Source organism: Cervus elaphus, chromosome 7 (genome assembly GCF_910594005.1).
Source record: "Cervus elaphus chromosome 7, mCerEla1.1, whole genome shotgun sequence".
Lineage (NCBI taxonomy): Eukaryota > Metazoa > Chordata > Mammalia > Artiodactyla > Cervidae > Cervus > Cervus elaphus.
In genome coordinates, this window is record NC_057821.1 from 9,727,047 (window position 1) to 9,751,633 (window position 24,587).

The 24,587-nt window shown below is 39.6% G+C and overlaps 1 protein-coding gene, 1 long non-coding RNA gene and 1 other non-coding gene across 3 annotated transcripts in view; 2 read left to right on the forward strand and 1 right to left on the reverse strand.

Annotated features, from left to right (window-relative positions):
* Positions 1-24,587, reverse strand: part of NUDT3 (nudix hydrolase 3) — a 113,295-nt gene that overhangs the window by 22,557 nt on the left and 66,151 nt on the right. The gene's annotated exons all lie outside the window — the stretch shown is intronic.
* LOC122697942 lies at positions 3,807-3,913 on the forward strand. The gene has a single exon (XR_006342263.1). It is a non-coding gene; the product is annotated as a U6 spliceosomal RNA (small nuclear RNA).
* On the forward strand, positions 20,797-24,492 carry LOC122696960. The gene is made up of 3 exons (XR_006341964.1): positions 20,797-20,925; positions 23,899-24,066; positions 24,353-24,492. It is a non-coding gene; the product is annotated as an uncharacterized LOC122696960 (long non-coding RNA).

A 24,587-nucleotide genomic window follows, 5' to 3' on the forward strand; every position in this document is an offset into this window, starting at 1 on the left:
GCAGAAGGCAACTGGCTCTTATCCCAGTAATTCACTCTCCATTAAGGTTCCAACACAGACCTGCTCAAATACAGTGCTGTGTTCTCTAACTTGGCAGATTCTCATCTCTACATCAAACCACTGAATTAACTATTCATCAATGAGTAGAATTCAATTATGTGTGACAATGTAGACATATAAATTGAGTAAAAAGATATATTTTTTTAATTCCAACTTTTAAAAACAGTGGTTGAAGGATAATTTAGGAGTAGTTATTAGCAGTAAGAGAGCTAACCTTTACATCAGGCTCTCCTAGTAAGCCTAAAAAAATAAATAATAAATAAAATATCAATTCCTTGATTAAAAAGTGATTTGATTAAAAAGTGATTCTTTAAAAAAGCTGCTAGTGTTTAATATAAATTATAAATAAACCCACTTCTTACCAAAAGGGTTCACCAAATAGGAGATATTTCTGAGTTCCAGCAAAAAGGAGAAAAGTTTTCAAGTGTTGACATGGGGGGAATATTTTTGTGATACTAGACTTTTCCTCTGTAATACCCAACACCTAAGTCGAGAGTCTTGAGGAAAAGGATTATTCAAGGAGTCTAATAATTTCTTAACCATTCATGTGTGAAGAAAAAAATTTTTTTCAAACATGTAATCACTCTTGTACTTTTCTTCTAAATAATTACCCATTGGTTGCCTACAGTCTTCATTATAATTCACCACCAAAGGTAAAAGATTGAACTGAAATATTTGGTAGGTGTTATAGTAACAAATGATACTTTCATTTTTTGAAAGTCCAAGTTTGCTCTCTTGGTCTTTGCAAGGGCAAAGGTAGACAAGAAACCTGGTCTCAAAGCATGCTCTGGAGCATTGTCACTGGCCAATAAGTAATCAGTCAACCAATAACGCATGAGAAAAAAGGACACACGAAATAATACATTTACGGTGCGTGCAGTGGGGAGAGAAAGGGAAAATATTGCTGTGATTAATGAAAGCAATAAAAATTACTGGTCTTAAATGGAAATATTGTTGATATGACTGTTATCAATATAACAAATGATAACTTTTTGTATTTTCAAGAGCAGTATCTTATCAATAATGATAATCTATACATAAAGTTACAAATTGAAACAAATGAGAATTGGGCAGTAAGTGGATATACATTTTAGACTGGGGTATGTGTGTGTTGAGTAGACTGTTTTGTTTGGTTGGAAAAATAAGTATCTGTTCAAATATGTTGTTTAAAAGTAAAGGAGACTTCTAGTTTCTGGTCCAGCATATATAAGGAGCCTAGAAGGTCCCATGCTGTCACAACAACAAATAAAAAGCTGAACAAACGCTTCTTAGGTTTATTAGAAAAGTGAGGCCACAGGGCAAGTCACTGCCCTCAGATTAGCGAGACAGATCAGAGAATCTCAACTTACCAAAGCAGAAACCACCAAGGGAAGGGAGTGAGGGTCGGGTGGAAGAAACCTGAACTGTAACTGATGAGCCATTGAAGGTTCAAGGACAAGCCTAAAATCTTCTGGGGTGGTGGCGGTGGGCGGGCGGGGGCAGGGAGGAGGTGGGGGGCAACCACATATTTGTGGTTTTAACTCCAGGAGCTCTACCCAGTTTTCATAGTGAATACTGGAAAAAAATTCCCTCCTGCTTCTGGAGAGAAGAAAAATAGCCAATTTTAAATACTCCATAACAACAACAACAAAAATACTCCATAACATTCTGTTCTTCTTAACAAAGACTGCCTTCTGAAGAAACTATTTTATGTAACCTATTGGGGTTTTATCAGAGTCTATCCAACCTGGGAGAAGTGAAATACTCAATTCCAGTTCCTTCATCCATCCTGTCTCATCTTAAGAGGAAGCCGGGGGGCAAGGAGCTGGCCGGGGGGCAAGGAGCTGGAACTACTGAGAAGCACTTGTGAAGCTCACAGCCCAGGCACACAGGCTCCCTGAAAGACTGAGGCCTGATCACAGGGCTGCAGAATGCACATCTCACATGTGCTACTAAAGGCCCATTACTACAGTTCCCAGGATCTAGTCATCATGCTCAGCTTTCAACAAAAAATTAATCTTACTAAAAGGTAAAAACATTTTGAAGACACATAAAAGCATTAGAAGCAGACTCAGATATGGCAAGGATGCTAAATTATCAGGCCATGAAAAAACAACCATGATTAATATGCCAAAGATTCTAATGGAAAAAGTAAGAAACAATGGGTAACACAAGCAGAGAGGCAGAAATTCTAAGAATGAATAAAAAAGTAATGCTCTAGATCAAACACACTGTCAATAGAAAGGAAGAATATCACTGATGGGCTCATTAGCAGCCTAGACATGGCCGAAAAAAGAAACCTTGAACTTGAGGATACCTCAATAGAAACTTTCAAAACTGAAATGCAAAGAGAAAAAATACTGGGGAAAAAAGCACCCAGAACAGAAAGAATATCCAAGAACTGTGGGACAACTATAAAGCATGTAACACTTAAAATGGGAATACCAGAAGAAGAAAGATAAAGGAAAAAAAGCAATATTTGAAGCAATAAGGACTGAGAATTTCCCGAAATTAATGTCAGACACAAAACCAGAGAACTAGAAAACTGAAACAAGTATACAAAAAGCTATACCTAGCTGGACATATTATATACAAACTGTAGAAAATCAAAGGAGAAAAGGCCTCAAAAGAAGCCAAAGGAGAATGGGAAACAGCTTACCTATAGAGGAATAAAATTAAGAATTATTTCAACTTCTCAGAAACCATGCAAACGACGAGAGAGGAGTGGAATATTTAACATGTTGAAAGGGAAAAATACCATCAACCTAGATATGATATTCTTTAAAGTGAAGGTGAAATAAAGGGTTTCTCAAACAAACCAAAGTTGAATTTGTTGCCAATAGGCCTGCCTTGAAAGAAATGTTAAAAGGAGTTCTCTGGCAAGAAGGAAAATGACAGAGATCAGAAACTCTGACCCACATAAAGAAAGGAAGAATATTAGAGACAGAACAAGCAAAATAAAATCTTTATTTTTCTTACTCAGTTGAGCTAACGGATTGTTAAAAATAGTAAAAGCAATACTGTACTCACCTACGGATGCACATGCAAAAGGATGAGAGAGATGGGTGACAGCAATGACAGGACGGGGAAGGAGGCCTCTTACAAGGCGCGTGCCCAACATGAACCGTGGTACAGTGTTATTTCAAAGTGGACTTGGGGGACTTCCCTGGTGGTCCAGTGGTTAAGAATCCGCCTTCTAATGCAGGGGACACGGGGTCTGATCCCTGGTCAGGGAACTAAGATCCCACGTGTTGCAGAGCAACTAGGCCCACGCGCCACCACTGGAGAGCCCGTGTGCTGCAGCTCCCAAGCGCATGAGCGCTACAGGCCACGGCCTGCAGCAAGAGAAGTCCGCGCACCCCAACAGAGACCAGCGAGCCAAATTAAACAAAGAAAGAAGAGAAAGTGGACTGGGATTAGTGGTGTATTGCAAGCTCTAGGGCAATCACTAAAAAAGAAGCAGAACTGTTATGTTAGGAAAGAAGAGAAAATGGAATAATTCATTATTAAGAGCTCAACTGGAACCAGAAAAGGCAGAAAAAGAGTGGACAACAAAGATATAAACAAGAGAATACGGGCAACAAATAGAAAACAGTCTCAAACATACCAGCTGTTAATTCAAGTATATCAATAATCACTTTAAACATCAATGCCCTAAATATATCAATTAAAAGACTGGCTATCAGGGCAGACCAAAAAACAGTATGCTGTCTCCAAGAAACCCACTTTAAATATAAACACATATACAGATTAAAAGTAAACAGATGGTGCTCGCTTCGGCAGCACATACACTAAAATTGGAACAATACAGAGAAGATTAGCATGGCCCCTGTGCAAGGATGACACGCAAATTCGTGAAGTGTTCCATATTTTTAAACCCACGAACCTATGGACACCTTATCTTCGACAAAGGAGGCAAGAATATACAATGGAAAAAAGACAACCTCTTTAACAAGTGGTGCTGGGAAAATTGGTCAACCACTTGTAAAAGAATGAAACTAGAACGCTTTCTAACACCATACACAAAAATAAACTCAAAATGGATTAAACATCTAAATGTAAGACCAGAAACTGTAGAACTCCTAGAGGAGAACATAGGCAAAACACTCTCCGACATGAATCACAGCAGGATCCTCTATGACCCACCTCCCAGAATATTGGAAATAAAAGCAAAAATAAACAAATGGGACCTAATTAAACTTAAATGCTTTTGCACAACAAAGGAAACTATAAGCAAGGTGAAAAGACAGCCCTCAGATTGGGAGAAAATAATAGCAAATGAAGCAACAGACAAAGGACTAATCTAAAAAATATACAAGCAACTCCTGCAGCTCAATTCCAGAAAAATAAATGACTCAATCAAAAAATGGGCCAAAGAATTAAACAGACATTTCTCCAAAGAAGACATACAGATGGCTAACAAACACATCAAAGATGCTCAACATCACTCATTATCAGAGAAATGCAAGTCAAAACCACAACGATGGTTTAGCAGCAGTCAGGATGGCTGTGATCCAAAGTCTACAAGCAATAAATTGGTGGAGGGGGGATCGGGATGGGGAATACGTGTAACTCTATGGCTGATTCATATCAATGTATGACAAAACCCACTGAAATGTTGTGAAGCAATTAGCCTCCAACTAATAAAAAAAAAAACAAACAAAAAACAAAGTCTACAAACAATAAATGCTGGAGAGGGTGTGGAGAAAAGGGAACCCTTTTACACTGTTGGTGGGATGCAAGCTAGTACAGCCGCTATGGAGAACAGTGTGGAGATTTCTTTAAAAACTGGAAGTAGAACTGCCATATGACCCAGCAATCCCACTCCTGGGCATACACACCGAGGAAACCAGATCTGAAAGAGACACGTGCACCCAAATGTTCATAGCAGCACTGTTTATAATAGCCAGGACATGGAAGCAACCTAGATGCCCATCAGCAGACAAATGGATAAGGAAGCTGTGGTACATATACACCATGGAATATTACTCAGCCATTAAAAAGAATTCATTTGAATCAGTTCTAATGAGATGGATGAAACTGGAGCCCATTATACAGAGTGAAGTAAGCCAGAAAGATAAAGAACATTACAGTATACTAACACATATATATGGAATTTAGAAAGATGGTAATGATAACCCTATATGCAAAACAGAAAAAGAGACACAGATGTATAGAACAGACTTTTGGACTCTGTGGGAGAAGGCAAGGGTGGGATGTTTCGAGAGAACAGCATCAAAACATGTATATTATCTAGGGTGAAACAGATCACCAGCCCAGGTTGGATGCACGAGACAAGTGCTCGGGTCTGGTGCACTGGGAAGACCCAGAGGGATCGGGTGGAGAGGGAGGTGGGAGGGGGGATCGGGATGGGGAACACATGTAAATCCATGGCTGATTCATGTCAATGTATGACAAAAACCACTACCATATTGTAAAGTAATCAGCCTCCAACTAACAAAAATAAATGGAAAAAAATTTTTTAAAAATAAATAAATAAATAAAAGTAAACAGATGAAGAAAGACCATATACTATGCTAACATAAATCAAAAGAAAATATAAGTAGCTATACTAATTTCAGAGACAGCAAACTTCAGAGCAAGGGAAATTATTTACGTAATGATAAAAGGGTCAACTCTTCAAGAAGAAGGCAGAATGATCCTTAAAGTACATGCATCTAACAATAAAGCATCAACATATGCAAGGCAGAAACTGACAGTACTGCAAGAAGTAGATGAATCCACTATTACTGTTGGGAGACTTCAATACTCCTCTTCCAGAAATGGACAGATCAGCAGGCAGAGGGGCAACCAGATATAATTGATACTTACAGACCACTTAATCCAATAATTGCAGAATACATTCTTCTAAATTTAACACAGTACATTACCAAGATAGACAACACTATGGGCCATAATTGACATCTTAACAAATTTAAAAGTATGTAAATTATACAATGTATGCTTTCAGATCACAATAGGATTATATGAGAAATCAGTAACAGGAAAGACTGTCGGAAAATCAAAAATACTTGGAGATTAAACAATACAATTCTAAGTAACACACCGGACAAAGAAGAAATCACAAGGAAATTTTTTAAAACTCTGAATTAAACGAACATAAACATACAACTTATAAAAACTTGTGGGATGCAACGGGTAGTGTATAAAGGGTACTTTATAGCACTGAATGTGTGTATTAGATCTAAAACCAATAATCTAAGCTTTCACTTTAGGAACTAGAAAGTGAAGTTGCTCAGTCGTGTCCAACTCTTTGCCAACCCATGGACTAGAGCCTACCAGGCTCCTCCATCCATGGGATTCTCCAGGCAAGGATACTGGAGTGGGTTGCCATTTCCTTCTCCTGGGGATCTTCCCAACCCAGGGATCGAACCCGGGTCTCTCACACTGTGGGCAGAAGCTTTACCCTCTGAGCCACCAGGGAAGCTTTCACTTTAGGAACTAGAAAATGAAGAGCAAATAAAATCCAAAGAAAGCAAAAGAAAATAAGCAACAAAATCAGAGCAGAATTTTAAAACAGAAGATTTTAAAACATTTAAAATCAATGAATTTTAAAACAGAAGATCAATGGAGAAAAAAACAACAAAACTAAAAGCTCATTCTTTGGAAAGAGCAATACAATCAACAAGTTTCTAACAGGGGTAACCAAAGAAAAAGAAGACAAATTACTAATATCAAAAATTAAATTGAGGACATCACTACAAATCCCATGGACATCAAAAGGATAATAAAGGAATAAATCAAGAAATACTATATCCACAATTCAATAACCTACATGAAATAGACCAATTCGTTGAAAGACACAATCTGCAAAAACTCACACAACAGACAACCTACCTAGGCCTATAAGAGAAACTGAATAATTAATAACCTTTCAACACAGAAAGCATCAGGCCTAGATGGATACACTGATGAATTCTACCAAACATTTAAGAAGGAAATTGTATCAATTCTCTTCCAGAGGATAGAAGCAGAGAAAATACTTCCAAACGCATTCTATGAAGCCATCACTACCCTAGTAACAAAACCAAAGACATTACAAGAAAAGAAAACTTATAGGCAATATCTCTCATGAACACAGGTGTAATAAAAATCCTCTAAATATTAGAAAGTGATATCTAACAATGTATTTTTTTTAAAAAGTACATACCACAAACAAGTGGGATTTACCCCATGTATGCAGGGCTTGTTCCATACAAAAATCAATTAATGTAATCCACCACATCAACGGGCTAAAGGAAGAAAAATCACATAAACTTACCAACAGACGCAGAAAAACCACATGGAAAAGTTCACCTATTTATGATTAAAAAATCTCTCAGTAAATAAACTTGACAAAACTTGATAAAGGCATCTTAAAAAATCTACACTTAATATCAAAATGAACGGTGAGAAACTAAACGTCTTCCCACTAAGATCAGCAACAAGGCAAGAAGGCTCCCTCCCACCATCCCTCTTCAACATTTTATTGGAAGTACTGGAATAAAGTCCAGAATAATGAAAAATTAGAATCAAACTAAATGCTCACATGTATTATATACTGTCTTTCAGTAATTACTCACATGTATATATATTACCACAAAAAAATGTCCACAATATAATGAGCTAATGAAATGGGTAAACTTCAATATTATTTTTTAAAAGATAAACACATATTTATAGATGCATAATCATGTATGAAAATTATTAAAATGTTAACAAAGGCTATCTTTAGGTGATGGAAATATAAAAGACTTTTTGTTGTTTTGTACTGGTTATTTGTTAGGGTTTCAATAACAGAGATAAGTTATGTGACAAAGCAAGTACGGTGCTACTGGTCAGTCAGTCAGTCAGTTCAGCTGCTCCATCGTGTCCGACTCTTTGCAACCCCATGGACTGCAGCACACGAGGCTTCCCTGTCCATCAACAACTCTGGAAGCCTACTCAAACTCATCCCATTGGTGATGCCATCCAACCACCCCATCCTCTGTCATCCCCTTCTCTTCCCACCTTCAATCTTTTCCAGCATCAGGTCTTTTCCAATGAGTCGGTTCTTCTCATCATGTGGCCAAAGTATTGGAGTTTCAGCTTCAGCATCAGTCCTTCCAATGACTATTCAGGACTGATTTCCTTTAAGATTGACTGGATGGATCTCCATGCAGTCCAAGGGACTCTCAAGAATTTTCCCAACACCACAGTTCAAAAACATCAATTCTTTGGCGCTCCGCTTTCGTTACGGTCCAACTCTCATATCCACACATGACTACTGGAAAAACCATAGCTTTGACTATGGTTTTTGTTGGCACTTTGTTAAAAGTAATGTCTCTGCTTTTTAATATGCTGTCTAGGGTTGTCACAGATTTTCTTCCAAGGAGCAAGCGTCTTTTAATTTCATGGCTGCAGTCACCAACAGTGATTTTGGAGTCCCCAAAAATAAAGACTGTCACTGTTTCCACTGTTTCCCCATTTATTTCCCATGAAGTGAAGGGACCAGATGCCATGATCTTAGTTTTCTGAATGTTGAGCTTTAAGTCAACTTCTTCATTCTCCTCTTTCACTTTCATCAAGAGGTTCTTTAGTTCCTCTTCACTTTCTGCCATAAGGGTGGTGTCATCTGCGTATCTGAGGTTATTGATATTTCTCTTGGCAATCTTGATTCCAGCTTGTGCTTCACTCAGCCTGGCATTTCTCATGATGTACTCTGCATATAGTTAAATAAGCAGGGTGACAATATACAGCCTTGATGTACTCCTTTCCCGATTTGGAACCAGTCTGTTGTTCCATGTCCAGTTCTAACTATTGCTTCTTGACCTGCATACAGATTTCTCAGGAGACAGGTCAGGTGGTCTGGTATTCCCATCTCTTTAAGAACGTTCCACAGTTTGTTGTGATCCACACAGTCAAAGGCTTTAGCTTACTCAATAAAGCAAAAGTAGATGTTTTTCTGAAACTCTCTTGCTTTTTCGATGATCCAGCCGATGTTGGCAGTTTGACCTCTGGTTCCTCTGCCTTTTCTAAATCCAGCTTGAACATCTGAAAGTTCATGGTTCATGTACTATTGAAGTCTGGCTTGGAGAATTTTGAGCATTACTTTGCTAGCGTGTGAGATGAGTGCAATTGTGCAGTAGTTTCAGCATTCTTCGGCATGGCCCTTCTTTGGGACTGGAATGAAAACTGACCTTTTCCAGGCCTGTGGTCACTGCTGAGTTATCCAGATTTGCTGGCATATTGAGTGCAGCACTTTCACAGCATCATCTTTTAGGAGTTGAAATAGCTCAGCTGCAATTCCATCACCTCCGCTAGCTTTGTTCATAGTGATGCTTCCTAAGGCCCATTTGACTTCACATTCCAGTATGTCTGGCTCTAGGTGAGTGATCACACCATCGTGGCTATCTGGGTCATGAAGATCTTTTTTGTATAAGTCCTTCTGTGTATTCTTGCCACCTCTTCTTAATATCTTCTGCTTCTGTCAGGTCCATACCATTTCCGTCCTTTACTGTGCTCATGTTTGCATGGAATGTTCCCTTGGTAGCTCTGCTTTTCTTGAAGAGATCTCTAGTCTTTCCGATTCTGTTGTTTTCCTCTGTTTCTTTGCATTGAGGAAGGCTTGCTTTCTCTCCTTGCTAATCTTTGTAACTCTGCATTCAAATGGGTGTATGTTTCCTTTTCTCCCTTGCCTTTAGCTTCTCGTCTTTTCATAGCCATTTATAAGGCCTCCTCAGAAAACCATTTTGCCTTTCTGCATTTCTTTTTCTTGGGGATGGTCTTGATCACTGTCTCCTGTACAATGTCACAAACCTCCGTCCATAGTTCTTCAAGCACTCTGTCTATCAGATATAATCCCTTGAATCTACTTGTCACTTCCACTGTATAATTGTAAGGGATTTGATTTAGGTCATACCTGAATGGTCTAGTGTTTTTCCCTACTTTCTTCAATGTAAGTCTGAATTTGGCAATAAGGAATTCATGATCTGAGTCACAGTCAGCTCCCGGTCATGTTTTTGCTGACTGTATAGAGCTTCTCCATCTTTGGCTGCAAAGAATATAATCAATCTGATTTTAGTATTGACCATCTGGTGATGTCCATGTGTAGAGTCTTCTCTTGTGTTGTTGGAAGAGGGTGCTTGCTATGACCAGTGCGTTCTCTTGGCAAAATCTTTGACCTGCTTCGTTTTGTACTCCAAAGCCAAATTTGCCTGTTATTCCAGGTGTTTCTTGACTTCCTACTATTGCATCCCAGTCCCCTATAATGAAGAGGACATCTTTTTTGGATGTTAGTTCTATAAGTTCTTATAGGTCTTCATAGAACCGTTCAGCTTCTTCAGCATTAGTGGTTGGGGCATAGACTTGGATGACTTGAGATACTGAATGGTTTGCCTTGGAAACGAACAGAGATCATTCTGTCATTTTTGAGATTGTATCCAAGTAGCTTCTTGTAGTGAGTATACCAGTTCAGTTCAGTCACTCAGTCGTGTCCAACTCTTTGCAACCCCATGGACCGCAGTACGCCAGGCCTCCCTGTCCATCACCAACTCCCAGAGTTTACTCAAACTCATGTCCATTGAGTTGGTGATGCCATCCAACCATCTCATCCTCTGTCATCCCCTTTTCCTCCCACCTTCAATCTTTCCCAGCATCAGGGTCTTTTCAAATGAGTCAATTCTTCGCATCAGGTGGCCAAAGTATTGGAGTTTCAGCTTCAACATCAGTCCTTCCAATGAACACTCAGAACTGATCTTTAGGATGGACTGGTTGGATCTCCATGCAGTCCAGGGACTCCCAAGAATCTTCTGCAACACCGCAGTTCAAAAGCATCAATTCTTCAGCGCTCAGCTTTCTTTATAGTCCAACTCTCACATCTATACATGACTACTGGAAAAACCATAGCCTTGACTAGACAGATCTTTGGCATAGTCAATAAAGCAGAAATAGATGTTTTTCTGGAACTCTCTTGCTTTTTTGATGATCCAGAGGATGTTGGCAATTTGATCTCTGGTTCCTCTGCCTTTTCTAAAACCAGCTTGAACATCACGGAAGTTCACGTATTGCTGAAGCCTGGCTTGGAGAATTTTGAGAATTACTCTACTAGCGTGTGAGATGAGTGCAGTTGTGCGGTATGTTGAGTATTCTTTGGCACTGCCTTTCTTTGGGATTGGAATATGGATGCTTACAATAAAATTCTTTCTGTGGCAATATGTTGTAATAATATAGTGGAGGGGCTTCCCTGGTGGTCCAGAGGATAAGAATCTGCCTAATGCAGGGGACACACGCTTGATCCCTAGTCTGGGAAGGGCCATATGCCTTGGGGCCACTAAGCCCATAAGCCACAACCTTTGAGCCCAAGCTCTACAAGAAGAACCCCATAAGAAGAAGCCTGAGACCTCAATGAAAGTTCATGTGCAGCAATGAATACCCAGCATAGCCACAAATAAATAAATAAAATGTAAAAGTAATAAGTAAAACTGAAAAATAAAACATCCCCCTTTCTGTTTTGATATGACACCTCAAGAAACACAGAAAACTCCATAAGGTGGTGGTGGTGGCAGCATATTTTCAATCAGGTGAGCATTTTTTAAAAAAGCAACAACAAACCCAATGCCAAAAATATAAATCAAGTTTCTTTCCTAAATATATACTTAAAGCAACCTAAAATGCTCATATAGTTCAACTACCTCACTAGCATCCTCCCAATGAGAGCAGCGGGAGAGGGAGGGGAAGAGGTGAGGGCTTTAATGTGGCTGGAAGTCGCACAGGCTTTGGAATCCAACACTTCTGAATGGTCAGGTTATGCTCTTGTGTGTGTGTGTGTGTGTGTGTGTGTTAGTTGCTCAGTCTTGTCCAACTCTTTGCAACCCCACGGACTGTAGCCTACCAGGCTTCTCCATCCATGGAATTGTGTGTGTGTGTGTGTGTGTGTGTGTGTTAGTTGCTCAGTCTTGTCCAACTCTTTGCAACCCCACGGACTGTAGCCTACCAGGCTTCTCCATCCATGGAATTTTGTGTGTGTGTGTGTGTGTGTGTGTGTGTGTGTGTGTTGCTCAGTCTTGTCCGACTGTAGCCTACCAGGCTTCTCCATCCATGGAATTTTGTGTGTGTGTGTGTGTGTGTGTGTGTGTTGCTCAGTCTTGTCCGACTGTAGCCTACCAGGCTTCTCCATCCATGGAATTGTGTGTGTGTGTGTGTGTGTGTTAGTTGCTCAGTCTTGTCCGACTCTTTGCAACCCCACGGACTGTAGCCAACCCCACGGACTGTAGCCTACCAGGCTTCTCCATCCATGGAATTTTCTAGGCAAGAGTAGTGGAGTGGTTTGCCATTTCCTTCTCCAGCTCTTCTGTCTGATTCAGGTCAAATCACTCATCTTTTCCAGTGATAGTAAGACCTAGTATTTGAGTTCTTACTTAAATGTCTACCTATGAAGCAGGTATTATCATGCTTCCTATGTTCCAGAAAAGAAATCTGATACTTAGAGATGATAAATAATCTGCCAATGCCATGCAGTTAAGCAGCAGCACCAGAATTTGGACGTAAGTGTCTTTGACTCCACAGTCCGTACACCCACCATACTAATGCCCTCCCCATCTCTGCCAATGAGAGAATAAATTAGGACACCTTTTGGAGGGCAGGCAAGATAAATGGGATCTTGAGTTATTTTTTGTTTTGCAATAACTGAGGTATTTTACATAAATCTGCCCTCTAAACTACCTGAGAATCTTGGGGGGGAAAAAACAGTGTGAAGGACCAGCTTTAAAAAGGAGAGGGTTAAGAAAAGCTGGTCTAGCAATTTTAAGTGATCCTTTGCCTGACACCTCAATTTTCTTAACAGTAATCTAGGTTTTAAAGGCAGAACTGGCAATTTCAGTTTGAAATGACAAAAAAAACCTTCATGTTTCCAAGTATCACTATAAAGGGGATCTTGCTCTTCCTGAAACATTTAAAACTACATATAGTTAATTGACTCAACAGAGATGAACAGTTTATTTGAAAGCAGCAAGAAACCATAACTGCAATTCTTACTCTCAGTCTACTGTTGAAATGGCATGCATTTTAAAATTTTAGCCATTCTAATAGGTGTATGGTAGTTAATTCATTGTTGGATGGCATTAAAGGTAAATTTAGATAAAGTACAAGAGTCAGTATCTTTTAGATAAAGTTATAAGAGTTAGTATCTTTCAAAAACACATTAAAAAAAAAAATGAAGGCTTGAAAGGTGTAAAGGTCTAGCCCTGTTTCACCAGAAGCGCGTATTTAAATCAGATAACCTCTTGATGTTCTTTTCAACAATGTGATTCTACAACCCTATAAAAATAAATTCCACCTAACATCATAGTCCCTACACAGACAGGCACATTTGCTACCTAAAGACCTTCTCTGCGAGGTCCTCATTCAGTTTCGCACCCAGAACTTTGCTGGTCATACAGCCATAAATAGTTGATCATCTTTCTTTCAGCTCTCGTAAATCTCAGTGAAAGTATGTCATGGAGGAACTCTTGGTTGAAAATAATACTCTTCCCTTCTTTAACTGCCTTACTCTCCATTCTAAAAAACCACTTCAAAAGCTCAGCCCTTTTCAGTGATTTTATGACTACTTTGAAACCAAAACTCTATCTGTTCTGGAACCTGCCACAGAGCCCTTTAGCTCTTGAGTGATACAAGAGACTGTCTAGATAGCATCCTAGTCTGCCTGCTTATGCCCTCAAGTCACTCCTCAACCCCGAAACAGAGTAAAGAAAAAGAAAAACCAAGCCAAATGAAAGGAATAACTGCCACTTCATCTAAAGGACAGGGCTGCTTAGTATGGAAGAGCTCTAAATGAGCGTTATGGCAGGTAGACTGATGGGGAGAATATTTCATTTGGCACAGATATAAATGTATAGACCTTCTGGTTAAGTACAAACACTTTATAGCTGATTTTGAAACTGTTACTCTCCCATCTTCAATACTATGGCATTTCTTCACCAATAAAAGGCAATTACTATATAAACCACTGGGAAGGGAAAAACCAGGAGGATGGATCTCTCTCCTCTCGATTCACTGTCTAAGACTGCACATGTGTATATGGTGATGAGGCAGAGGGAACAGCAAGTCTGCTGCTAGAGGAGCAGCAAGGGTGCTATGGCGAGGGGTGAAGCAAGTGGGCAAGAGAGAGGAGTGGAGGTGAAGTGCCAGAGGAGCCAGGCCGCGGGCCACTCTAAGGCTTCAGCTTGAAAGGCCTTCAAGTGACATCATCTGACCAGGTTTTTAAAACAGAATCATTTTGTATGCTGTGCTAAAAATAAACTTACAGGGGTAAGAGTGCAAGGGGGAGCAGAGGAACTGAGGTGAGAGGTGATGGTGGCTTGGACCAAGGTGGTAGAGAGACAGATGGCTGAGAAGTGGCAGGATTCTGTATATATGTATTTTGAAGGTAGGGCCAACAGAATTGACTAATGAACTAAACTTGGGTGTGAGAAAAAGAAATCGAGGATGACTCAGTTTTTTGAGTTAGGCAACTGGAAGGAGATGAAGTGGACCTTTACTGAGATGGAGAAGATAACTGGCTCACAGGTTTAGTTTTATACATCTTAAGTTTCAGATGCCTATTGGACATCCCAATGGAAATGCCAAGTAAGCAGATTAGGGAGATCTTAATGGTTAGGGATAAATGGGTCATCCATCCACCTACCAACCTACCCACCCACTCACCTACTGTATTTAAATCCTTGAGACTGGATAAGATCAACAAGAAGTAGATGAGAAACAAAGAAAGAAAAGGAAGAACCAAACTTCAGGACATTCAACCTTCAGGGAGGATCAGCAGACACTCAGACGGAGGACAAAAGTCAAAAAAGAGTGGAGTACTGGAAGCCTAATAGAAAAAGTTATTTAAGCTTTTTTCCAATAGCGTTCTGTTCCTAGTCTTTGATTCTTCCCGCTGAGGTGCTAGACACCATGGATAAGTCATCCCTGTTGCACTTTGTCTGAATTCATGTCTCATGGAAACTATGAGAGAGCATGATTATTGTTTTAAATTTTGTGAAGCAGCAATGTAACAGTTTCCAAATACACAAGTGTGTCAGCATCACCAATAAAAGAGTTCACATAAATCTACCCAGTTGCAATACTCTCAAGGAGATTAGCGCATTTGATGATTCTTCATGGATTACTTCTAGTCATACTTCTTTAACGATTAATTGAGTCATCTGGAAAACAGTAAATGGTCTTGATGATCTCCATGTGAACCATCCCTTGCCCCAATAATGTTATCTTCACCATAATTCCAATTAAAAAAAAAATTCTTTGAATGCTAAGATTGTTTCAAAGCTAAAAATAAGCTTGCATCAAAAATGAAAATAAAAACAAAGAATGTAACTGAAGTCTTGCCATCTGCCCCCCAGAGATGGCTTTGCTTTCATTTCCTTGGACTCAAGGAGAAGACAATACAGAACAAAACTTTAGCAGTTCTAACTTTAATCTTTCTGAACCCAAATATATCCCCTTAGAATTCCATGGGGGATCATGGCTATGCCATTAAGCACTAAATATTTTATGACTAAAGTCATTAAATACTGACTTTTACAACTACTTGATCTCTTCACATTTCTCCCCAGACTCTGGGGTTGTAAAAAACTAAAATTAAAAAAAAAAAAGAGAGTTAGATAAAAGAAAATTTCCAGGGGCTTCCCCCCAGTCCAACTTCCTTCCCCAACAGTTATTTATTTTCTTATATGATCATCCCCTCTCCAGTGACTTTATTTATTTTTTTGCCACACCACGCAGCATGCAGGACTTCCTGACCAGGCATCAAACCGATGCTCCCTGCAGTGGAAGCATGGAGTCTCAACCACTGGACCGTCAGAGAAGTCCCTGCCCCAAGGTAACTAAAATTTCATTTAACTAAGCGTCTCAGAGGACTTTCCAAGTTGGGTTATACAGACTTCCTTTATCTTCTTTAAACTGCTGCTGGATAATACATAATATGAACTGCCATGACTGATATAATCATTCTCCTACTGAGGGACATTTACTGTTTCCAGTTTTTGCTATTATATAAAAGGCTAAATGAACATTTAGTACATGCTTCTTTGTGCCCGTGCATAAGTATTCCTTTACATATACTTAGAAGTCAACATGCTTGGCTCAGATATACACCAAGAGGCACAACAAGAGAGTTGTTAAGACTCGGTCAAGGCTTCCAAGCCTGTGATAAGAGAAGAGGAAGAAGGGCTGGGATAACCAAAAATGACAGCGAAGATAAAAGTTAGAAAACTCTTTTTTAATTTTGTTCTTTTTATTTTTCTGTTTTTCAAAATGTCCACACTGAGAATATATGGGGAAAATATACTTAAAACTTATAATGGGATGATGGAAAAAACATTTATAAAAGTCATGAAAGCATTCATAAAATGTAGTAGCTGAGCAGAAAACTCAAAAAGATGTGCCCAGGTAGCAAGGGGACAGGGCAGGTTCTCCAGCTGGAGGGAACCACATGCACGGTCATGTGCACATGACATGCACATCTGTGGCATGTCCTGAAATGGAAAGCAGCTGGAATGATTGGTGTACAGTTTCCAAATAGTATAGACAGACATTTTTGACTGTTAAAACATATTGCCTATTCCTTAATCATCATCAATAGAATAAATTTTTAAAATCTTGTCTAACTCGATAAGATCAAGATACTGGGTTATTTTAATTTTCTGGCTTATTTTAATTTGCATTTATTTGATGACCAGCAAGCTATATTTCCCCCCGCTCATTATTATTTCCTTTCCACTAAGAAGTGGGAAAGCCCAGGGAAGAACAACAGTCAGTTTCTTCCCCTGTCTGTTCCAGGAGTTCACAAGTCACTGAGCTGCAATCCACGCTCACCAAGGCACCCAGGTCCTATACCCTCCTCAACCTTGAATGCCTCTCTACCAGGCTGTCAAGGCCCTCTGCCATGCTGCTATCTTCACAGTCTGTTCTTTCCCTTTACTCCATCTGTGGTGTTCAGGACACCAGTCCCAAACCTAACCAGACTGACGGTGACAGCCTGACCAACAGTTACCAATTAAGGATGAGTGAGTAACTAGCATCTGGGGGTGGTGGCAGGGACAAAAGAACGTCCAGACCATTCAAAATAAGACTTTCTCCACAAGCAAAACGGCCCCCGGGGCACTATGGGGCCGAATGAGGGTGTTTCGCTTGTCACAAGGATGGAAGAGAACCAACAGGAAGAAAGCAGGAAAGCCAGACACCCTCTAACGGGAGGACTGATCTTGCCCAAGAGCTGCCCTACATGACTTTTCAAAGTCTTGCCACACAGTTATGTGGGTGGGAAATCTCTTTTTAACTATTTGAGCCTAGAATTCAATTCTAGTCTATGAACACTAATAGAGGAGGTACACACACATACATACACACACAAACATACATAAGTAGGAAAACACTTATCTACTATAGAAAGGAAGTGTTGAGTCTGACAAGGTTGAGAAGCACTCTGATTTAAGCGGTCATTTGCAAAGGTACAAAGAGAGTTAGAAAATGGCTACCTGTCCATATAAGGGGCCACCCATAGAATGCCCACTGACCCACACAATAAAGGGCACCTACAGGCCAAAGATTACACAGAAGCAGCATGAAAACCTCCCTACCCAGTTCTTCGGTTATGTTCCTTAATTCATTTTACTGCTTCTATGTCTTAAAGTAGTTCCCCAAAACAGGGCAAAGAAAAAGTACATTAGGTACACTGTAAATCAAACTATAATCTAGGTTTACAAAGAAAAAATAAGTAACACTCTCTTGCTGGTGCCAATTACTTCCTCTTTAATATGGTCTTGTCATTCATTTACCACCAAATCAAATCAACACAGAGTCAATCCCTAAATAATCCAAATTGTACCAAAAGCTATTCTCTTCTACCCATACCAGTACTCTTCCTGAAACCAGAAGGTTCACATCACACAGCTAGAATACATTCTCAGTCTCTATAAAGCTTCTCCTGATAATATCAATAATGCAACTAACACATCATTTATAATATGATAAAGCAAATTATGTTATTAGAAACCAATAACAATGTTATCAGAACACTGTTAAGAAACAGTATCTTAAGGGAAAATATAAATAAATATAAAAGAAATTAAGAAAAAAGTTGTTAAATTTGAAATGTAAATTATGATTCTTTTTAAATATGTTTTTTTATTACTGTCTACTAAAAGAGCCTAGCAGCAATGACACCCTAGTAGCAGTGAACACACCCAGCACCGTAACCTTGGTTTCTAAAGAACATTCTCCACTAAAAGGGAATTCTCTGGAGAAATGGCTGACAAGTCTGGGACAGGAAAATTCAAGGTGAGCCTGGAAGAATAAAAACAAAACAATTTAGAAGTCCCCCAAACAACAAATAACAGCGACAACAGAAAGGAGAGCCTGGAATGCCTTACTGCATCACAGTGCAAGGAGCACTCAAACAATGCAAGGGCCGTGCCAGAAGGACACAGGAGGCGGCCTGACATCACAGTGCAAGGAGCACTCAAACAACGCAAGGGCATGTCAGAAGGACACAGGAGGCGGCCTGACATCACAGTGCAAGGAGTGCTCAAACAACGCAAGGGCCGTGCCAGGACACAGGAGGCGACCTGACATCACAGTGCAAGGAGCACTCAGACAATGCAAGGGCCGTGCCAGAAGGACACAGGAGGCGGCCTGACATCACAGTGCAAGGAGTGCTCAAACAACGCAAGGGCCGTGCCAGAAGGACACAGGAGGCGGCCTGAAAGGGTGCACGCTGGTCAAATCTGGGGTAATTAAAGAGAATAAAGACAGCAACTGCTTGTAACATAATGGAAAAAAATAGGAAAATCCATTAGTTCAGTGGGGTTATTTAAAATAAGGAAAAAGCGGGGAGGGAGGAAGAACAGAACTTTCCTTTAAAGAAGAATTTAACCTTAGAAAAAAAGAATTAGAAAACCACTGTTCTTCAGTCTCTGCTATAATATCTGATTTGGTAAGGTTCAGCAGTAGATGCTGAAACTATTAGCAAGACTGTTGGGCTGTTGGGAGACAAGAGGACATTCATATAGCCTGGAAGAATTGTTCAACAGATTACTTACCAGTTTTGCTGCATAAGAAGAAATCTACTTCTACAACAAATTGTCAATTATTACCTGATCAAACATTTTATCATTAATGGCAAGGCAGCCTGATATGATGTGCCTCCTGACTTAAGTATTAGGAAGCACATGACACCACCTAAGTGGCAACTTGTCAAAAATGCTTCTCCTCAATCTCATCAAGCCTCTGTCTGTGTGCTACTCAACATGGTAGCCACGATCCACATGTAGCTACTGAACTTGAAATGTGCGTGTGACTAAGGAATTGAATTTTAATTTTTATTGGTTTACATAGGCATATATGGCTAGTGGCTACCACACCGAACATTGCAGATATGGATCACTTCAGAAAATTTTACCAGATAACACTGCTCTTGACTAAGTTGCTGGAAATACAGAAGAAAAGGAAATAAATTAAAAGACACCTGAAAGAAACGATCAAACAAAACCAGAATGTGAGACATTCTATTAGACAATGTTCCTAGACTGTTAAAAAGTCACCATTACGGTGAGCAGGGTGTGGAAGGGCTTAGTGTATGGTTCTACTTATCGTATAAACATCTCTCTATCATAGCATAGAGCCTGAAAAGGCACACCACCAACTGCAATGTGTGAGAAAACAAACAGGTGTAATAGACATTTCACGATAACTGGGGACATTTGAATATGGAGTAAATATTAGATGACATTATGGAATTATTAAGAATTCTCAGGTGCAACAATGGTATGTAGTAATGTAAGGGACTGGCCTTAAAGAGATGCATGCTAAATAAAAAACAGAATTTTGAGGTAATGTGCCATGACAGCTACAGCTTATTTTCAAATGGCAGAGTCAAAAAATGGGTATTGATATAAACACAGAGAAATAAGGCAAATATGCAACAAGTCAACAGATATTATATCTAGAAGAAGGGATACACTGTTTGTTTCACTATTTTAAAATTATACTTACATGTTTGTTAAATTTCATAATTAAACAGCTGCAGAAAAAAAAATCAGCCACAGAACTAAAGTAACATACTGTCATTTTTGTCCTTACAGGTTTTTCATTCTGCTAGGAACATGTATTACTTTTAGAATTAGAAAAATGGGAAGCTGAAGTGGTCACCAAGCTCAATTACTAAATCAAGTAAACTGGCTACACTAACACACCACAGAATGCTAGAGGGTGCACTTAAAAGCCCCCATAGCAAGAGTTCGGTTCAGATTATACTGTTTCTGTTCTTAAGATTAAAATGTCTACAAATCATTCCAATGGAAATTCCTAGTCAAAAGCATCTGTGTATTTAAACTAACACAGTCACTAACAAAAAAATGTAATATTGAATCAATTTTCATAAAGTCAAGAGTATCTATTAAATAGCTTTGCAAACGCCAAACTGACAGTCACTAAAAATTCTCAACCGTTTTAAGGCTGAATCCAGAAATCATTATGGAAGTAACCTAGGAGTAGCTATTTACCATTTCTTAGTTGCCTGGGAGCAGAGAGGCGCCCTCCTCTGAAAGGAGAGAGAGGCATTCCTTGCTCTGGGGCCAGAGCTGAATTCGACTACTGGTCACGTGAGCACAGAGCAAAACTGAGCAGAGGGATTATCACAGCTGCCTCGGCCAAGCCCTCACTGGAGGCGGCGTCCATGCCAGGGTCTCCTTCCATCCCTGAGCCCTAACTGGGGAAAGGCCCTTGCTAAGTTCTCAGCTGCCAGAAACAGGAGATTCAACACGGATTTACTTCAGGGCCTTTGCCAGAGATCTGCGGGATTCAATCTGCCCTCTAACATAAAACGGCCTCACCCCAGCTTCCATCTAAGACATGGTATGTTTTCTCTGTTCGTTTTATATATTCTAAATGATTTTTTCTAAGGAAAAGCTCTTAACTTCTTTTGCTATATTCTTGTGTGTATGATTTTCTAGGAGGGCAGAATAAATATGTTCCCACACACAAACACGTATGCACATGTCAGGTGAACAAAGGCTTCCCTGAAATGTTTTATCACTGAACCACATTTCCCACTAAATTCTTGGAGAAGAATAAATTATAATAAGATAATTATATACAATGCATTAATAGACATGATTCTTATATTTTATAATGCTTTGACCAAAGAAGCTAAAAAGAACTACCTTCTTACAAAGTAAAAACAAAGACATGGTAGTACTTATAGAACATATTTTCTTGGGCAAAGTGACATCCATCATATTGCTGTCCTTCATGGTTTCCTCCTGAAGCTTCTGAGTATAGTTGGCAAGTGATATATATGTCTACTTTCTTCCTAACTTTTTATTTTGAAAAATTTCAAACATATAGAAAGATCTTTTGCCTATATTTTAATCTATTTATTTATTTTTGGCCAAATGGCTTGTGGGATCCTAGCTCCCAGACCAGGGATTGAACCTGGGTCCCCTGCAGTGGAATTGTGGAATCTGAACCACTCGACTGCCAGGGAATTCTCTTAAATCAATTTTAAAGATAAATCTATAGGTGCACATAGCCATACACTGGAGAAGGGCATGGCAGCCCACTCCCATTCTTGCCTGGAGAATCCCATGGACAGAGGAGCCTGGTGGGCTACAGTCTAAGGGTCACAAAGAGTCAGACACGACTGAAGTGACTTAGCACACATAGCACATAGCCATACAAGTCCATTATTATTGGGAAGATCCCCTGGAGAAGAGAGAGGTCACCCACTCCAGTATTCTTGGGCTTCCCTGGTGGCTCAGACAGTAAAGAATCTGCCTGCAGTGTGGGAGACCTGGGCTTCATCCCTGGGTTGGGAAGATCTCCTGGAGGAGAGCATGGCAATCCACTCCAGTGTTCTTGCCTGGAGAATCCCAAGGAGAGGAGCCTGGCAGGCTACAGTCCATGGGGTTGCAAAGAGTCGGACATGACTGAGTGACTAAGCACAGCACACAGAACATTATTATTAATGATTCATATTCATGTGATTTTAAGTTCCTTAAAAATTAAGTAATAGAAATTCAGAAAATGCTATCTAAATAAAGCCTAGTTTTCAACAAATAAACAGGGTTGGTTTGTGATCACTCTTGAGATGTACAGGAACTTACATCCGGGTATAGTTTCTTGTGTTGACGCTTCTATTAAACAACGCAATATTCCCAAGGTTAAAGACCTTTTCTTGCCTTCATTCATCATGTTGTTCCTGTTGCTTAGTCACTCAGTCATGTCCGACTCTTTTGCGACCCCATGGGCTGTAGCCTGCCAGGCTCCTCTGTCCATGGAATCTTCCAGGTAAGATTACTGGAGTGGGTTGCCATTTCCTTCTCCAGGTCATTCATCATGTAGGAGACTAAAAAATAAAACTATCTTCTTCCAAAAGTTTGGAAGCTTACCAGTTTACAGTTCAAAATAAAGTAAAAATCTGTAACACAGATCACACACCTAATTAAGAACACGTCTTTTGGTTGTTTTCCATTATGAGCCTTTTAGTACTACTACTGCTGTTTTAATCTACTATGCATATATTATTTAACATTTTAAAAACAATTTTTAAAAATTAGCTGTCTACATTGAAAGATCAGGAAATCTCACATAAGAATCCAGTTTTCATGCTTCTCTTAAAACAGCAGAGTCACACTGGGTCTTAATCGCCACATGAAAACTACTGGCTGGGCCTGAGAGAAGCCGCCTCTGGCCTTGGTAGGCTCTCCCCACTTTATCAGAGCTATACCCACTGTCAACCACCTGTCTGCTTCCCTGTGGGCTTATGAGCTAGAGATCCCTTTACCCTGCTTCATTTACCATGCTGAGATGGCTGAAAATATTCTTAATATGTTATGATATATATTTTATGGTTAAAGTTCTGACATTTAAAAAAAATTTAATGCTATTTCCCTAATAGATTCTGTGATACCATATGCCCCCTTTCCATTTACAACTGCTTAGGCTGCCAGAAAGTAAAGGTCAAAACACAGCAGTCACAGAGAGCCTTCCCTTTTCTCTCCACTCCACAGAGTCAAACACTGTCAGTTCATAAAGTTGAAAAAAACAGTGTTTCAAATTATTCCCCAGTAGTCACAGGCTTTTTAAATGTTCTACTTGTATATAACAAGAGACATGAAACACTGCTTCTCTATCAAACAGTTCTAAGATACCATAGGGAGCCTTCTGGTTGCTATGTTACATATATAAGAGCATATAACCTTTTTTTCCTTTGCAAGGAAAGGGAACACATAATACAGGAATTAGGATAAAAAGACATAGATTTTTAAAATAAAGTTCACTAATTCATTTTCCATGTTCTTATCTGAAAATAAAATGAGATCAAGAAAGATTATGATAAATTCTCGATGGGCTGACTTAAGTAAGGCTGAGATAATCAAGAAACAGCTTTGCAATCATGATCCTTGATACCATATTAAGGCATCTAGATGTTCAAAAAACTATCTTAAATGAAGGTGAATTAAATCAAATATGCTGTGAAATGTTTACGTAAGACAGTGTATCAAAAATTTGAGGGAATTCTATCCTGGTGATCCAGGGGTTAAAACCGTACATTCGTGCAGGAGGTATGGGTTCGATCCCTGGCTGGGGAACTAAGAGATCACAAGCTGCATGGGCGGCACAGACAAAAACAAAAACCTGAAGAAGGGCAGCAAGGTACAAGAAAGTTTAAGGTGACATCACTGACACTAAGAATTTTCCAAGACGGTGAGTTTGTGTGGCAAAACAACAGATGGTTAGAGCCTGAAGGTACAGAAGAGAGGTGAGATACAAGGACAGAGGTGAGGAAGTCGGAGAACAAGTTTGTTTTTTTCTTTTTAAACCTAGGTCTGTGCCAAAGGTTAATTATCAGGCTACCTACAGAAACTTTATAGATTATATGCTAGAAATGAAGATGGATGTGGGCCTTGACCAGACATGAGGCAGTGGACAGAAGGAACTGGCGTTTGACCACACTCTCCGTTACCGCGGGCTACATTTCTCTACAGGCAGAAGGTACACATCTTTGTTACCCTTGAAGAGAATACAGCTGCAGCTATGCACATAATTTTTCTGTTTCTGTTTTCACATGTTCTATATCTTTGTGATAACCTCTTGGTTTGGCTGAGGTGACAATGAGTGAAAGAGATGGAAATTTAACAGCTGCACAGAAGACAGAACAGTTTCAGATCCAGCTTCTCTTTCTTCCCTGTCAGCCAGCAGTTTTACCTTTCCCATTGAATTAACAAGAAAGAATAGCTCTGAAAACCACACAAAGAACTGCTTTTCCTTTTTATTCCAGAGAGAGCATCACATGGCTGGCTCATACAAGCCTCTGCTAGAGATGCACTGTGACCAAGGCCCGTGGCCAGCCCTGGGAGAAAGCCTCATCCTTCCAACCCTTTGAGGGATCACTCTAGCAGGACTTTAAAAACAACTGAAAAATGAAGGCAAGTTTCCAAAAGGGAAGAGTTCAGTCCTTTAAATGTGGTGATTGGTAATGATTGAAGTGCTACAGATTTATCTGTTTCTGAGAT